We start from the raw sequence: 18,784 nt of genomic DNA, 5'->3' as shown, positions 1-18,784 counted from the left end.
ACTGTACTGCATAATAAATATATAATAAATATACTGTACTGTATAATAAATATATAATAAATATACTGTACTGTATAATAAATATATAATAAATATACTGTACTGCATAATAAATACATCATAAATGTATAATAAATATACTGCACTGTATAATAAATATATATAAATATGGCTAACCCCCGCTCCAGCGGGGAAAATGGCCTTAAAACGATCATTCAGTTTTTTTCATTCACTGTATAATAAATATACTGTACTGTATAATAAATATATAATAAATATACTGTACTGTATAATAAATATATAATAAATATACTGTACTGCATAATAAATATATAATAAATATACTGTACTGCATAATTAATATATAACTAGAACGCCACTCAGTAGAGCGCATACTCCCACCGTGGGTCAAATTGGAATAATACGTTTATTTAACATCCCCCCTCCCCAAAACAATAAATGAAAAGGAAAGTAAGCCCTAACTGTCAGAGAATTTATTTTGATATATCTCGGAATTAGAGGAGAAAAACATCATTTAAGAATAAGAATAAAAGCTTTAATGCAGTAAAACAGAAAAAAAATTCCCAAAAATAATTCCTCGATCCAGAATAATATCCTGAGCTTCACCAAAAACTAATCAATTCTTCCTCATCCCAAAGGCAAATCATCCCACCAACTTTCATCCAAATCTGTTCAGAACTTTTCCAGATATATTGTTCACGAACACACGAACATACGAACACATACGCACACACACGGACGGACCCGATCGAATGCATTACTTCCTGGCGGGAGTAATAAAAATGTTATACATATATAATAAATATGCTGTACTGTATAATAAATAGAAAATAAATATGTAATACATACATAATTAATATGCTGCACTGTATCATAAATATATAATAATAAAAATATACTGCACTGTATAATATATAATAAATATGTAATACATACATAATTAATATGCTGCACTGTATAATAAATATATAATAATAAAAATATACTGTACTGTATAATAAATATATAATAAATATGTTATACATACATAATTAATATTCTGTACTGTATAATAAATATATAATAATAAAAATATACTGTACTGTATAATAAATATATAATACATATGTAATACATACATAATTAATATGCTGTACTGTATAATAATCTATATAATAAATGTGTAATATATATTTAATTAATATGCTGTACTGTATAATACATAGAAAAATAAATATGTAATACATATATTAATTAATATACTGTACTGTATAATAAATATATAATAAATATGTAATACATATATATTATATAATTAATATGGTGTACTGTATAATAAATATATAATAAATATACTGTACTGTATAATAAATATATAATAAATATGTAATACAAATATAATTAATATGCTGTACTGTATAATAAATATATAATAAATCTATAATAAATATGTAATACAAATATAATTAATATGCTGTACTGTATAATAAATATATAATAAATATGTAATACATATATAATTAATATGCTGCACTGTATAATAAATATATAATAAACATGTGATACATATATAATTAATATGCTGTACTCTATAATACAACAACAACAACAACATGCATTTTAAGGCCATTTTCCCTGCTGGAGCGGGGGTTAGCCTTGCGGTCCCCATGACGATCTTCTCCATTTTGCCCTATTTTCTGCATCTCTCCTTGTTAACCCCCTTGCCCGCATTTCTTCTTCCACCATCTTTAGCCAAGTCTTTCTCGGTCTTCCCCGTCCTCTACTTCCTTCTACATTCATTTCCATCACTCTTCTCAACCAGTCACTTTCATCCTTCCTCAACACATGACCAAACCATCTCAACCTGTTCATCTTCACAGCATCAATCACAGGCTGTATTCCCATCATCTTTCGCAATTCATCATTTGTCTTACTCTCTCTCAACGATACTCCGCACATCCATCGAACCATTCGCATTTCCACCCTTTCCAACCTTCGTTGCTGCTCTACGTTCATTACCCATGTCTTGCTCCCATAAATCATAACACTTCTCACACATGCAGCATACACCTTTCCCTTCAGCTTCAATGACACTCCCCTCCTCATCAGAACGCCACTCAGTTTCCGAAACTTCTTCCATGCACATCTCACTCGAGCAACCGTTGCCGAGTCTGATCCACCTTCTCCATTCAGCATGTCTCCGAGGTAGCAAAATGTTTTCACACCTTCCAGCTTCACGCCGTCTCCAAGATCCAACTCAACATTTCCTCCATCTGCAGCTCCCTCTGTGCACACCTTACATTTGAATGTAGCTGCCACACTGGTTAATGACCCTCTCAAACCACTACATTTTTGATGAACCCACTCAGCGCACATTGTACATTGAATGGAGTTCACTCCGACACCCTTCCTACACACAGCACAGGGCCACTTCCCAGTTCTTTCCACCTCACCACATGCCATCCACTTGCCACTTGCCACCACCTTCGTCTTTCCGATATTCACCTTCAGACCTTTTGTCTCCATACATTCCTTCCACTTCTTCATCTTTTCCTTCAGTCCATCCATACTTTCCGCAATCAACACCAGATCATCTGCATACAACATCTCCCATGGTAAACCCTCCTTTACTTTCTGAGCCAGCACCTCCATCACAGCTACAAATAGTAGTGGACTTAGTACCGACCCTTGATGCACTCCCACCTTCACCTCAAACTCACCACTGTTCCAGTCCTTCGTCCTTACAGCTGTGCGCGCTCTTTTGTACATTGCCATCACTACTCTGATCAACCATTCCTCCACTCCTAACTTCCTCAATGCCCATGTCAATACTTTGCGTGGAACCCTATCGAATGCTTTCTCCAGATCAACAAACCCAAGAAACAACTTCTTCCTCTTCTCCATGTACTTCTCCTGCAACTGCCTCACAATGAAAAGTGCGTCTGTCGTTCTTCTTCCTGGAATAAATCCAAACTGCATTTCGTCGATCTTCACTTTCTTCCTTATCCTCCTCTCCAACACCCTTTCCAATACCTTCATTCCATGCTCCAATAACTTTATCGCTCGGTACGAGCCACACTCCAGAGGGTCATTCCCCTTGTATAGAGAGACGAGGGTACTCAGTTCCCAATCCACTGGAATGCGGCCTTCTTTCACCACCAGATTACAGATCTCTGTCATTCTCTTCACACCCCCAACTTCCTGCTGCCTTCAACATATCTCCCACAACTCCCGTCGGCCCTCCCGCTTTTCTACTCTTCATTGCTTTTATCACTTCCTCAACTTCCTTCTCAGTTATCTTCTCTGCCGGTTCTAAACTGGGTTACTCTCTATGTTGCCATCCCATTCATTCTCTGTATTCAACAGCATTTCCATATATCTTTTCCATCTTCCTTTAATTCCATCTGGGTCCACAACGATTTGTCCCACTTCATCCTTCAAGCAACTCACCCCCATCTCGTCACACCTCTCTTTTGCTATCTGCTTTGCAATCCTGAATACCGCTCTCTGACCCTCTTCCGAATCCAAGCGTTCTCCGAACATTTTCCTACATGCCTCCTGCGCCTTTGCTACCTCTTTCTTTGCAGCCTTCTTGGCTGCCTTATATCTTTCATGCTCTGCTGTTTCTGCTCCCGTACCTTTCGCCTTCTGCCACTCCTTGAACTTCTTCCTCTTCTCGTCATTCCTCTTTCCAACTTCATCATTCCACCACCATGTTTCCGAGTGCCTCAGTAGTCCTTTTGTCCATCCACATACCTCACCAACGGCTCCCAACAGACTAGCTTTCATTGACATCCAACCACTTTCAAGCTCAACCACATCATCCTCTATCCTACTCAGCCTCTCTTTTAATGCCTCCCTTACTGTCACCTCTTTCAACCTCCACACCTTCATTCTCGGTTGGTACTTCACCCGCCGAGCTCTCCTCGCACCTTTCACCCTTATGTCGCAGACAACCAAGTGGTGCTGTGAAACAGCCTCCTCCCCCGGGATCACCTTTGTGTCCCGGAGGTGCCCCTATCTCACCTACGCACCATCAGGTAGTCAACGGTTGTCGTCGACCCACCTGACGTGTATGTAACAAGCTTATTATCCTCTTTCTGGAACTGAATATTACAAATCAACAAATCAGCTCCATCAGCAAACTCAAAAATCCATTCACCTTCTCCATTTCTCACACCATATCCGTAACCCCCATGAACTCCCTCAAAACCATCCATCATACTCCTTCCCACATGTCCATTTAGGTCTCCTCCTACCACAACAACTTCCTCATCTTTCACGTTTTCCATCAGATTCTCTATCGCACACCAGAACTTGTCCTTCTCTTCATCGCTCCGACCAACCTGCGGAGCATATCCCGAGATGACGTTCACCAAGAGCTTGCCAATCATCATTTTCACCATCATCAACCTATCACTCACTCTAGTCACACTCACTACACTGTCTACAAACTCCTCAGAAAACAGGACACCAACACCATTCACGCCCTCCAGGCACCCTTGCCACACAAACTTGTATTTCTGTCCCTGCCTGCCCTTCACCATTCTCACACCACTTCCCTTCCATCTCGTCTCTTGCACACAACATATGTCCACTCTTCTTCTGACCAATACTTCCACCACTTCTCCTGATCTCCCTGTCATTGTCCCTTCATTCCATGTCCCAAACCTCAGAAACCGATCTCCACTTCGGGCTGTACCCTGCCCATATGTAGTTGTAATTGTCATGGTTCTCTTTTTGAGGCAATGTTTTTATGGCCGGATGCCCTTCCTGACGCCAACCCTCTTAGTCGTCTATTACGACACGCAGGGATACGGTGTACCTATACGAATCCAGGGTACACACTGGGAAACGTTTAAAACATGGAAATTCTGGGGGGGGGGGGGGGGGGTGGGAGGGGAGGGAGGGGAGGGCGGCGTCAGCATCACTGCTGTGGTTTAAACATATTTAAATAATATTTAAACAAAACCATGAAAAATAATCTGGGAAAAGTCTCTAAGTGAGGACATGGATTTGAGAAAGAAGGAGCAGAGGTGGAAGAAAAAAACGAGATATAAGGGGAGGGGCACAAGTCGAGACGAGGAGGAGAGCGAACAAGCAACAAGCATGTGTCCGGGAGGAGAGAAAGAATTAATAAAGAATTTTTTGGTTTGTTTGTTTTGTTTTTAAAACGTTGGACAAAGAGTAAGATGTTCGTGAGAGGTAGGGGAGGGGGGAGAAAAGAAAATCAAATAAACAAGCAAATACTATGAAGGAAAGAAATTATATTCACAAAATACTGTCGGGTGGGGGGGGGGGGGGGTGGTAGCCTGGAGAGACCAGGCCGCGCATGAGGTGCGAACAAAACAAAAAAACGACTAATTACACACAAATTTGCAATAATTACAAAACTAAATAGAAACACACATTAACACATACACAATAAAATAACCAGTGGAAATTTGACAAAAATACGAATGGGAAAATACTCAAACTTTGATGTCGTGGAGAGATCGAAGCAAGCCATACTGTACTCTATAATAAATATATAATAAATATGTAATACATATATAATTAATATGCTGTGTTGTATAATAAAATATAAGAAATATACTGTACTGTATAAGTAATATATAATAAATTTATCATATATATATACTGCACTGTATATATATGAATATGAATGAATGATCGTTTTAAGGCCATTTTCCCCGCTAGAGTGGGGGTTAGCCTTGTGGGCCCCATGACAATCATGGTTCCCTGTTTGAGGCAATGTTTTTATGGCCGGATGCCCTTCCTGACGTCAACCCTTGGTCGCCTCTTACAATGCGCAGGGATACGGTGTACCTATTCTGAATTGGGGTACACACCGTGATCATTCATCCCAGCAGGCTGGTACTCAATTTGCCGACCTCGGAAGGATGACGGGCTGAGTCAACCTCCCTGGCGTTAATTCAGCGATCGACCGGGATTCGAACCCAGGATCCTAGGATCCCAAGCCGGCACCCTAACCACTAAGCCTACACCAGGCTTAAATATATAATATCTCCAGCACTGTATAATAAATATATAATAACTATATAATAAATATACTGTACTGTAGAATTAATATATAATACATTTATCATATATATACTGAACTGTGTAATACACATATAATAAATAAACTGTACTGTATAAAAAATGAATAACAAATATACTTTACTGTATAATAAATATATAATAAATAAACTGTACTGTATAATAAATATATAACAAATATACTTTACTGTATAATAAATATATAATAAATAAACTGCACTGTATAATAAATATATAACAAATATACTTTACTGTATAATAAATATATAATAAATAAACTGTACTGTATAATAAATATATAACAAATATACTTTACTGTATAATAAATATATAATAAATAAACTGCACTGTATAATAAATATATAACAAATATACTTTACTGTATAATAAATATATAATAAATAAACTGTACTGTATAATAAATATATAACAAATATACTTTACTGTATAATAAATATATAATAAATAAACTGTACTGTATAATAAATATATAACAAATATACTTTACTGTATAATAAATATATAATAAATATACTTTACTGTATAATAAAAAAATTAAAAAATTCTGTACTGTATAATAAATATATAATAAATAAACTGTACTGTAAAATAAATATATAATAAGTATATAATAAATATATAATGTACAAACACCGTCCGAATCCAGGCCGAGCACGCAATGCTAAATACCAGAAAGCAATTTTCCATAATGCTGGACATGTTTGTAATTCTTTGACCGAAGAGATGATGTGAAATATAAAGAATAATAATAAGGCAGGGACGAGGTTGTAAAATGAACTGTCCGGTGCATATAAAATATAAACGGAGAGTAAAACGATGAAAGGGAGAACAGGTAAATTGCTCGTGTGTTTTCACTTGACAGGTGAGTGAAACTTGCTTTCCATGAGATTTTGTGTCTCCTGTGCGCCATTTTTCTTTATCACAAGCCCTGACTGTCTCTGTCTCACCGTTTCATGCTTTCCTTCCCGGCTGGTGGAAGGTGGCACCTAGCCAACTCGAATCCAGGCAACCGATGGCGGAAAGGGAGGGTGTTGGCGAGGCAAACGGCGATGACTGGGAGACGCAGGATCGGGGTTCAAGGGGCGTTTTAGGTGATGAGTGGGTGTATTTGTGGGGTAGAATGTACATCAGGCAGGGAGAGGTGTAAAGAAATAAATAAGAGGGAAATGCAAACGAAGTCAGAGAGGGGAGTGAGTGGCACAGTAAAAGGATTGGGGGTGAGGGGAGGATGAAGTGCAATGGTTGGAGGACTGATTGCAAGGGGGTGTACATGAAGGGGAGGAGGGAGGTAGAGAGGGTTGGGAAAGAGGCTCACGATTTCTGGCAAGTCTTTACAGCACGCTCGCCAAGTCAAGGAGGCAGCTGTGCCAATTTAATTTCAGCTCGCCTTGTCTCTGTGCCAGGCAGACAGATTCTGCCGCTGTCTGGGCACGGACATTAATACGCTGCCCGTTCTGCCAACCCACAGCAGCCGAACCCTCTGGCCGCCCCCTTCTTCCACAATACAATCCTGGTTAATTCCTTATCGCTGATCGCCGCCAACAAACGGAATCCATCAGGCCCCCCTCACAGAGGCCTCTCCAGCTCTGGCCCAGAAGCTCCCAGGTTGGTGGAGAACAGCGAAGATCCTGCTGAACCAGGCCCAACTAACTCCCACCTTGCACACCTCATCATCATCATCATCACCATCACCATCATCACCATCATCACCATTGGAGTGACAAATAAGCAACAGGAAAGGTAATTGCCTTCACTTCTCAGTTCTGCTTCAATCTGTGCACCTCATTCTCCCGAATCGTTCTCTATTATTTCCTTCATTTGTCATTCTGTCTTTCACTCACATCGGTGAAATTTTAATTTGATGATGTATTTGCAATATTTAAAATATTTTCCTTTGTATTGTTTATCCAGGCATTCTACTGTTTCAAATGTGTTTGTTACATTAAAATTATTGGGGTTCATTGGGTTAGGGTTAGGGTTGTTAGGGTTAGGGTTGTTAGGGTTAGGGTTGTTAGGGTTAGGGTTAGGGTTCTCCAGACTCCAGACAAGTTACATTTGATTGGGAATGTCCGTTTAAACATCCTGTTATCCAATCATATTCGCTTCACTATCACCTTCAACCAATGGTTCAGTCGTTTAATTTTAAATAATTTTGGATTCCTCTGTGCCCAATCATCTTTATTCATTTTTTTTATTTTTTATTTTTGCTTTATGTTATATTTTTAACCGGTATGGGTAAGCCCTACCCTCATTTCATACACTTTCGTTTCCTTCCTTTCTAAAGAATCGTTCTGTTCCGTTGGTTTTGCTGCCGAAGCTTTTCCTTCTGAGCAAGAGGGAGTGCCTGCTGAGTCAGAACGTCTTCTCAGACAGACAAGTATATGATCTCTCCAGTGCACGGGACATTGGTGATGTCACTCCCTCTAGTTCCTCAATCGCACCCACTCTTACCATCACATGACAAAGAATTGACAAATCATAGAAGCAACATTTCTACAGTCTGCACTGGCAAGCCAGTATGGTGATGCTGGGGAGCTTTGCAGGCAACAGAGCCAAGTAAAAGATGGGGGCCCACCTTGAGGGAGGGGGTGAGGGGTGTGGAAAGAAAAGTAAGGGAAAGTAAGGCTAAGGGGGCTCAACATTTACAGTAGAAAACGTTAACAATTTCATACACACCTTATTATCCTCATGCATTTCTGAACTTGACATTGAATCGTCGATGCCTCTTCCAAGTTGAAAACTTTTTGCAGCTTTCATAACTGCAGTTAGGATGATCCAAAATGAATTACCCATTTTAAATATAAACAACAACAACAACATGCATTTTAAAAGGCCATTTTCCCTACAAGAGCGGGGGTTAGCCTTGCGGTCCCCATGACAATCTTCTCCATTTTGCCCTATTTTCTGCATCTCTCCTTGTTAACCCCCTTGCCCGCATTTCTTCTTCCACCATCTTTAGCCAAGTCTTTCTCGGTCTTCCCCGTCCTCTATTTCCTTCTACATTCATTTCCATCACTCTTATCAACCAGTCACTTTCATCCTTTCGCAACACATGACCAAACCATCTCAACCTGTTCCTCTTCACAGCATCAATCACAGGCTCTATTCCCATCATCTTTCGCAATTCATCATTTGTCTTCCTCTCTCTCAACGATACTCCGCACATCCGTCGAACCATTCGCATTTCCACCCTTTCCAACCTTCGTTGCTGCTCTACGTTAATCGCTCTACATTTACGCTCTACTCTACATTTACGCTCTACTCTACGCTCTACATTTTATGCTACAGAACTCTATGCTACAGAACTCTATGCTCTACATTTTAAATATAGACATACCACATTATTAATATCAATAAAACACCAAAACGTTTTTTCTTTCCTGAAAAGGTATTTATTTTGCTGTTTTAATTTGTGAACATAAAGTATCAACATAAGCTCCTGCATTTTTTCAATGGTTTGACATTTTCCACTGATCGCGAAATAAGCTCCTCTGGCAAATCAGCAAAAACAATTGTGGATATAACCTTGGAATTCTCCCAAATGAGTGGGTTTGCTGGCATATACCTTTTATTTGGCCTATTCCCACAGAAACCATCACACTGGGTTAAATCAGGACACCTGGATGGCCACCCTATCGGCCCGATCCATCGTCGTCTGCGCACGATCCATCTGTGCGGAAAGTGGGATCCAACCAATTACAAACTACAATCAGAAGTGCCGAGGGGCACCATCTTGAATAAAAGGTAGGTTCTTCTGTGTTATCCCATTGCTGAATTTTTGAAAGAAAAAATTTGAAGCATTTCCAAGCATCTTGTGTCGCGGAGGATGTAAGATCCAATGAGTTGGGTTGAGGTCGTTCCACACCAATCAAGCAGTATGGCAGACTGTGTTTGGGTGAGCATGTCTCGTAGCCGCTCAATATTTTCTGGTGATCTCGCTGTAGTACGTCTTCCTGATCTTCTTGCATCCGGTTTTATAACGTCTGATACAATATGGAACATGTGTCCTTTTAATGCTGTGACGTTTGCTATTACGTTGTTTGCCAGCGGGCCACAGCAAACTATTTTGTGTCATGTAGACGTAGAGGTCTCTCTTGTTATTGGGTCTTGAAATATATATATCTATCTATCTATCTATACAGTCACGTGAAAAAGTAAGTACACCCCATGTAAAGTTTTGACTTATTCAACATATTTCAACATACAGCTATTTGATCTTCATTTCAACAATATTGATAGATAAAGGTGATATAATATAACAAATTTCATGAAACATTTACATTTTGTAGTCCATTGTATAATTTAAATAAACATAAATGCAAATTTCGCATGTGGAAAAAGTAAGTACACCCCTACATTTATCACTACTTCAAATACCTAAAATTAGAATCAGGTGCACCAGCTCAGGTGCAAATGATTAGAACATCGTCAGAGAGGATCTTGGAGGAACCTGTCTTATTTAAACCTCAGACATTTAGTTTGGTTTGCTCTTTGTTGTTGAAGTGTGTGGCGTCACCATGTCTAGATCAAAAGAGCTCTCTGAGGCCTTCAGAAAGAAGGTTATAGATGCCTACGAGTCTGGGAAGGGATTTAAAAAGATCTCCAAACAATTTGAAATCAATCATTCGACTGTCCGGAAGATCATTTACAAGTGGAGAAGATTCCAAACAACTGCCAACTTGTTCAGGCCAGGCCGCCCCAGCAAGTTCAGCCCGAGAGCAGACCGCAAGATGCTGAAAGAAGTCTCGAAGAACCCCAGAATGTCACCACGGGACCTACAGGTAGCTCTTGCCACTGTTGATGTCAAAGTGCACGAGTCTACCATTAGAACGAGGCTGCACAAATTTCATCTACATGGGAGGTGTGCCAGGAGGAAACCTTTGCTGTCCAGAAAGAACATCAGGGCAAGACTAAAGTTTGCCAATGAACACCGAGGCAAAGACCAGCACTTCTGGAACAATGTGCTCTGGACAGATGAGTCAAAGGTAGAGCTATTTGGCCACAGTACCAGAAGACATGTTTGGCGAAAACCAAAGACAGCATTTGACCACAAGAACTGAGACCAACTGTAAAGCATGGTGGTGGAAATATTATGGTTTGGGGGCAGCTTTGCTGCATCAGGGCCTGGGCAGCTCACCATCATGGAATCCACTATGAATTCTTCATTGTACCAGAGGGTGCTTGAGGATAATGTGAGGCCATCTGTGAAAAAGTTGAAGCTCAACCGAAGGTCGACCTTGCAACATGCTAATGACCCAAAACATAGCAGTAAATCCACCATGGCATGGCTGAAAATAAAGAAATGGAGGGTTCTGGAATGGCCAAGTCAAAGCCCGGATCTAAATCCCATCGAGATGTTGTGGGGGGATTTGAAACGAGCTGTGCATGCAAGAAACCCCTCAAACATCGCACAGCTGAAAGAATTCTGCATGGGTGGACAAAAATTTCTCCCAGTCGATGTCAGAGACTGGTAGACAGTTATGAGAAATGCCTACTTGAGGTTGTTTCTGCCAAAGGGGGCAATACCACCTTTTAGAGCCAAGGGTGTACTTACTTTTTCCACATGAGAAATTTGCATTGATGTTTATTTAAATTATACAATGGACTACAAAATGTAAATGTTTCATGATATTTGTTGTATTATATCACCTTTATCTATCAATATTGTTGAAATGAAGATCAAATAGCTGTATGTTGAAATATGTTGAAAAAGTCAAAACTTTACATGGGGTGTACTTACTTTTTCACGTGACTATATATATATAAATAATGGTATCTGTAATCTGGTTCTCCAACCTCATGAGCGAACATCGTGACGTCATCGCCATGCATGTCCGCATTGCCTGCAAAGCTCCAGAGGAACCATCTAGCAGTGCGTCATTATGGATTATAAATTCAGATACTGTCACAAGTGCATGCAAAACTCACAGTTACCGACCAGGTTTCGCCCTTGTTGATCTTGATCGACTCCATATGATCAGTGGATACCAGAGATAACGTTACCGTGTGGCAGGCGGTGCTTATCGCTCCCAGCAAGGTGCAGCAGCAGCTGTATGGGACACCTTGCTGGCGGTTCTCCACTGATGATATGAAGGTCGCATATGAAGGTCACATATATATATATATATATATATATATATATATATATATATATATATATATATATTAACTGTCACTGACATTGCACGTGGTGCATGCTTGGAAGCATCGGTGGTGTGTGTTTCCATCTATGCTGCCACTGATGACTCACCAACAAATGATTAAACCGGTCGGAAGGCTGAGGGGGTTTGTTGCATTGGGATTCTCAAGTACATTATGTACTCCTTTTGAATGTCTGCAGCTGAAGAGAAACACAGGTAGGGATTGAAACAGCAAAGAAACTTGACCTTGTTTAGCTTTTTTTGGTTGTTTTGTGCAGCTTTCTTTGGCTGGAAGAGCATGGGGGTTAATTTATTGAAATCCTAGCCACCAGGGGTCATTGATTATTTGAGGGCTGATTGGTTATTTACTCCAATTACAAGTGATGGACATGATTGGGTCGTGTTACATCTTTATATATAACCAATCAATGGCCTTATAGCGAGAGTGTCCACTATGAGTCTAGGAGGTCCACTATGAGACTATGAGTCCAGTCAGTCTTGCTAATACAAGACTATGAGTCTAGTCAGTCTTGCTGATACAAGACTATGAGTCCAGTCAGTCTTGCTGATACAAGACTATGAGTCTAGTCAGTCTTGCTAATACAAGACTATAAGTCTAGTCAGTCTTGCTAATACAAGACTATGAGTCGAGAATGAAGTAGTTCAAACCCCGGTCGTATCATACCAGAGATTTTAAGAATGGTATGCGTTGCTTCCTTACTTGACACTCAGCATTTAAAAGGATGGAGAATGTTGGAAAGGCAATGGCAAACCACCCAGGATAACCCTGCTTCGGCAGCACTATCACTCTGCAAAGAGTATGGTTTAGAAAATTATATATGTATATACATACATACATACATATATATATATATATATATATATATATATATATATATATATATATTGTTGCGGATATGAGGACTGTATGTATTTTTTTTGATTGTGTGCTTTATTATTACTAGGGCATGCCCGTACTATATATATATCTAAAATTATATCCCCCCCCTCTATTTACATGAAATGGTTTGGTCCATTCGCAAAGCCAAAGCGAACGGCTTGCGAGTACGGTGACAATCCCCCCCCTCTATTTACATGAAATGGTTTGGTCCAAAGCGAACGGCTTGCGAGTACGGTGACAATCCCCCCCCTCTATTTACATGAAATGGTTTGGTCCAAAGCGAACGGCTTGCGAGTACGGTGACAATCCCCCCCCTCTATTTACATGAAATGGTTTGGTCCAAAGCGAACGGCTTGCGGAGTTTGGTAAAGAAATCGCCATAGCTCGGTAACTACTTCTCCGATTAATATGAAACCTTGAAAAGGCACATCCTCGGGTCCCCAGCAATATACCTGGCAAGTTTCAAGTATATCGGACCGGTAGTTGTCGAGAAACAGCGGTCGCATACACACACACAGACACACACACAGAGATTACTGGAATTATAGATAGATGGTAGATTAGCAAAACTATACATTTTTGGAAACGTTATTACATGGAAAATCTGAAAATCAATGTTTACATTTGCCAATTCCGACCAATTCGATTCGACCAATTCGACCAATCGACCAATTCCATTCGACCAATTCGACCAATCGACCAGTTCCATTCGACCAATTCGACCATTCGACCATTCGACCAATCGTTTCGATGGACCATTCGACCAATTCGATTTGCCAATCAATTTGACCGACCTTTACTTGTGTGGAACGGACTGTGAAAACGATGCGGACTATATTGTCGGATACGACACACAGGACGGTGATGACGAACTCTAAATGGCATATTCTGTAATCGTGTATGTTTGATGCCATTGACTGCCTGTGTATATTTTGTCATTGACTGCCTGTGTAGATGTGAAGTTATACTGACTGCATGTGTATATATGATTTTGCTGACTGCCTGTGTATGTTTGGTGATATGATTTATTGTGACACATTTTGATGTTATTAACTGCCTGTACAAAATGATAACATGTATTTGATTATGCAACTTATCGTGAATATAAAGACAGTATTTTGCAATTCAAAACCTTTGATTCGTGTCTTACCATTCCCCATAGCACTAATTTGATACTTTCATTGGATTCCTTGTCCCTGAAAATATAGGTTTAGTATATTTTAAAAAGTTTTTAGGGTAATTAGAGGCAGAAATAGAACAAAATATGTATTTTACAGTGGCCATTTTGAAAATCCAAAATGGCCGCCATACAGGTATCTCTCCAAATGTAAACATTGATTTTTAGTTTCCTTATGCTATAACCTTTCCAAAAATGTATAGGTTTGCTAATCTACCATGATTTTGAACGAAATATAATTTATTGACATAGTGAACATAGTGACATAGTGAAGTGAACAACCTAAATGGTCAAAGATGCCTAACCCTTTGACACTATTTATTTAAACACATGACAGTTTGCATTATTTAAACTAGGGCATGCCCGTACTATATATATATATCTAAAATTATATCCCCCCCCTCTATTTACCTGAAATGGTTTGGTCCATTCGCAAAGCCAAAGCGAACGGCTTGCGAGTACGGTGACAATCCCCCCCCTCTGTTTACATGAAATGGTTTGGTCCAAAGCGAACGGCTTGCGAGTACGGTGACAATCCCCCCCCCCCCCCTCTATTTACATGAAATGGTTTGGTCCAAAGCGAACGGCTTGCGAGTACGGTGACAATCCCCCCCCTCTATTTACATGAAATGGTTTGGTCCAAAGCGAACGGCTTGCGGAGTTTGGTAAAGAAATCGCCATAGCTCGGTAACTACTTCTCCGATTAATATGAAACCTTGAAAAGGCACATCCTCGGGTCCCCAGCAATATACCTGGCAAGTTTCAAGTATATCGGACCGGTAGTTGTCGAGAAACAGCGGTCGCATACACACACACAGACACACACACAGAGATTACTGGAATTATAGATAGATTATTATTGTTATTCTGCGCCTCCTGCCTCCGGAGCTGTGTAAAGGTCAAAGGGGCATCCCATAATTAGTCCATAAAGCATCCACACCACAGCCAATCATAGAATACCCCTGTTCAATAGTTATATCTTATTCTGTGTTTTAGGGTAAGGCTGTGTCTCCCATTAATTGAAATACTCCATTGCACAAGTGAAAGAGATAGATTCCCTTCATTCCCATTCCCAAGACCTCCATTCCCCCCCTTTTCGTCAATTGCAATTCGCATTGCCAACTGCATGTTGGGCGGTTTTCCCTTCATCCGCCATTGACCACGAGGCAGGGTTGGGGAAGAAAGGCGTGTCTCCACCTCGTCATAGAGGGGAGGAGTGAGCCAGCCCCGAACAACCAACCGAGCACGAGGGGTTTGGTCTGAGAGGGCGGAGGAAGAGCGATCGGGGAGGTTCGCAAAGGTTCAAGGGTGGGGCTATATATAACCCATGAGAGACGCCCCCACGAGAGATGAGCTTTTACAGAGGAGAGACGAGTACAGGGAAAGGAGCTGGGTCGTCAGAGCAAGAGCGCGTGGAGAGGTCCATGACCAGAGCTGAGTTGGTCGTCAGGGGTGGTCAGTGGTTGCGTTGAGTCGTTGCGTTGGAGAAAGAGTGGTTGGAAAACAAAAGAGAGAGGAGAGAACCCGTCACGCGAGAGAACCCGTCACGCCAGGCCCCCCACCAGCAGCGTTGGCTTGGCTCCACCAAGCAGCTCCGACCCGCTACCCCGCGCACACGACAGGATCGGTGGCATCGGCGGCCGTCGAGGTCCAGCCCGACGTCCCGTGCGGGATCAAACTCCAGCCAGCTCCGGGCCTTCCTCCAGCCACCCACCTCCTGTCATTCCTGCCTGCAATTTCCATCCATTTGCGTACGTGAGTTTGTTTTGTTCGTGCTGTCCTGGGTAGTAACAATACGTCTGTATAAGCTAAAGATTGCACTGTGTCACCTGCGTCTCATGTCCCTGTAAATAAACGTGACTGCTTGCTTCCTACTTATATGTGTAAATAATAAATCCAATTACTCTTCTGTCCGTCTTCTCGTCTTATTCCTTTTCCTCTTTGCATTCGGTCGTTTTAGAGTTTTCCAGATTGGGCAGCTGCGGTGCGATACGGCCAAAGTTTGGGGTGAATCGGGTGAGTTGGGGAAGAATCGGGGGGAACTGTTAGGTCGCGGTAATACACCACCGCTCGGTCAATATAACATCTTGTCCGCGATCCGTAACAATTGGTGTCTGGGAGTGGGATTCGAGGCCCGAACCCAATTTTTAAAACGTGTAGAAAAAAAAAATTTTTGGTCAAAATTACGAGCTGCCGAAATTTTGTTTTATAAAACCCGAATTTTGAGATCGCGCCATGGACAATCAAGGCGATCGGATGTCGGTGGGGGAGATAGACGGGTTAGGGGTAACCCAGGACCTTGGGGAAATGTATGTGGAGGAAAGAGAGGAGGAGAACATTGGCAATGTGGTTGAGGGGGTATCAGGCGCACAAAATGGCGCTCTCACGCACGAGGTTACGGGCGCGGAAAATGGCGCCTCGCACATGGCCACGGCGACCGCGCCCGCGACCGTAGCAGCGCCACCAGTGGATTTGAACCTTTTTATGATGCAAATGAAGGCCCTTATGGAAAAGAATAGTGAGCAATTGGGAGACCAAATTAGAGGTTTGAAAAGCAGTATGGGACAAATGGGGAACCGGATGGAGGCTCAGAATGAGCAATTGGGGGTAATGAGGGACGAAGCGAGGGGTACCGGTGAGGGGTTAGACAACGGGATAAAAGAGGTAAAGAATGGGTTAACGGGGGTGGAAAATAGAATGGCTGCCCAGGAGAATCAGATAGAGGGGGTGAAAAATGGGTTAATGGGGTTAGAAAATAGGATGGAGGACAAATTGCGGGAAATAGGGGAACAATCTGCCAGGGAAATCAAACGAATGGGGAACCAGATAGAGGAGGTGCAAATCGGGTTAGAAAGTAAACTGGATGCTCAGAGGGATGAATTGGGACAGATGAGGGTGGCATCTACAAAAGAGATGGAGGAGATGAAAGAGGGGATACGACGAGGTGTGGGTGAGGAGGTTTCGGGGCTACGCGAGGAGGTAAAGCGAGGTGAGAAGCGTATGGAGAAAGAGGTGAGAAATGGGGCGGCAAAGTTACAAGGGGGAATATAAGATCTGACGGAGGAGGTGGAACAGCTGACAGAGGGACAAACGGAGTTAGTGGAGCAGGTTCAAAGGAACACTGCGGTACTAGGAGGGTTAAAAGCGACACAAAGAGACATCAAGGAAGACTTAATAGCGACACAGAGGCAATGTCAGATGGTACGTGAGGGGCTGACAATGAGGTTGGACGAGGTGACAGAGGTAATGGAGACAAAGGACCGGCAGGTGAGGATGCACATAGAGACGGTCACGGTAGCCTTAGAGGACGAACTTGAGGAGACGCACCGGGAAATAAAAGAGGTGAAGCAAAAATTAAAGGAAGTGGAAGAAGAGGTGAGTGAAATTAAGAAGGGACGGACAGAAACTAAGAGGGAGATAAAGGAGGAAGTAATGGAATATGTACAAGGTCGGTGCTCAACTCATGATGTGCTGCTCACTAACCAAATAAAGAGTTTGCAGGTGGCAAAAGAGGTGCGGAGACGAGGTGCCAAGGTGAGTGGCGATATAATCGGAAATGTACATGATGTGAGGAAAGCTTCAGTCGGCTTGGGGATTGGTTTGGATCCGGGTGTTCGTGAAAGGCCGTTGGTGAAGTGTGCGACAGGTCTGGTGTGCGAAAAAAGAGGTGTGCGAGAATGTCCGACCATGGGGTGCATGGGGAAAGAGTGCGCTGTCAAGAGTGAAGGAGAATGCACGCCTGTGGTGAGTGTTACAGAGGATGTAACGGGAGAGTGTGCGCAAGAGTGTGCAACGGACAGGTGCATGGGGAAAGAGTGCGCTGTCGAGAGTAAGGGTGAGTGCGCGACCGAGAGTGGAGGTGAGAGTAGTGAGAGTGACACAGAGCGTGAGTTGGTTGTGACAGCGGAGCGAGGATGTACACCTGGAATGGTAGAGCGTGTGTGGGAATGCACACTTGAGTTGGTCGTGAGGCACGTGGTTGGGTGTGCGAGTAAAAGCACACCTGTGATTGTCACAGAGGAGGTGACCGAGGAGGGGGCGCGAAGAGGTGTGTTGGTGAGGTGTGCGAGCGACGAATGTTTGCCAAGGTGTTCGGTGGTCAGGTGTGTGACCAAGTCTGTGAGCGGAATGAGTGTACCTGGGTGTGTTAGAGAAGGTACGACCAAGAGCAGGGAGACGGCTGGATGTATGAGGAGGAAAGGGGTAGCATATGCGTGTAAGCATGCAGGTGAGGCATCGACGGTAACCGGGTTAGCGGTTAGAGCGACTTATAGCCGAATCGGGCCCTCGGTGCGTGCCGGGCTTCGCGTGCCGCGAGAACCAGCGGGGATCCGAGCCACGGCGGGTTCGAAAGGACCGTCGTACGCGATCCACGCTGGGCCTCGCTTGGAACGGCCGCGTCCGTGCTCCACTAGGCGGAGCGGGCAGCCCGATAGGAAGGGTCGTCATGGCGACCACTTTTTATTGAGACGTTCCGGCAGG

The 18,784-nt window shown here is 42.2% G+C and overlaps 1 protein-coding gene across 3 annotated transcripts in view; it reads left to right on the top strand.

Annotated features, from left to right (window-relative positions):
- Window positions 1-18,784, top strand: part of LOC144892887 (uncharacterized) — a 310,345-nt gene that overhangs the window by 98,533 nt on the left and 193,028 nt on the right. For all 3 annotated transcript variants that reach the window (XR_013624005.1, XR_013624004.1, XM_078781253.1), the window contains 3 exons: window positions 7,553-7,824; window positions 8,369-8,461; window positions 9,674-9,828. The gene's annotated coding sequence lies outside the window, so the exon portion shown is untranslated. The remainder of the gene's footprint in view (window positions 1-7,552; window positions 7,825-8,368; window positions 8,462-9,673; window positions 9,829-18,784) is intronic.

The sequence above is a fragment of the Myxine glutinosa genome, chromosome 7 (genome assembly GCF_964187855.1).
Source record: "Myxine glutinosa chromosome 7, kmMyxGlut1.1, whole genome shotgun sequence".
Classification (NCBI taxonomy): Eukaryota; Metazoa; Chordata; class Myxini; order Myxiniformes; family Myxinidae; genus Myxine; species Myxine glutinosa.
Note: the sequence above shows the minus strand (reverse complement) of the source record. Positions and strands in the feature narration are given on the sequence as shown.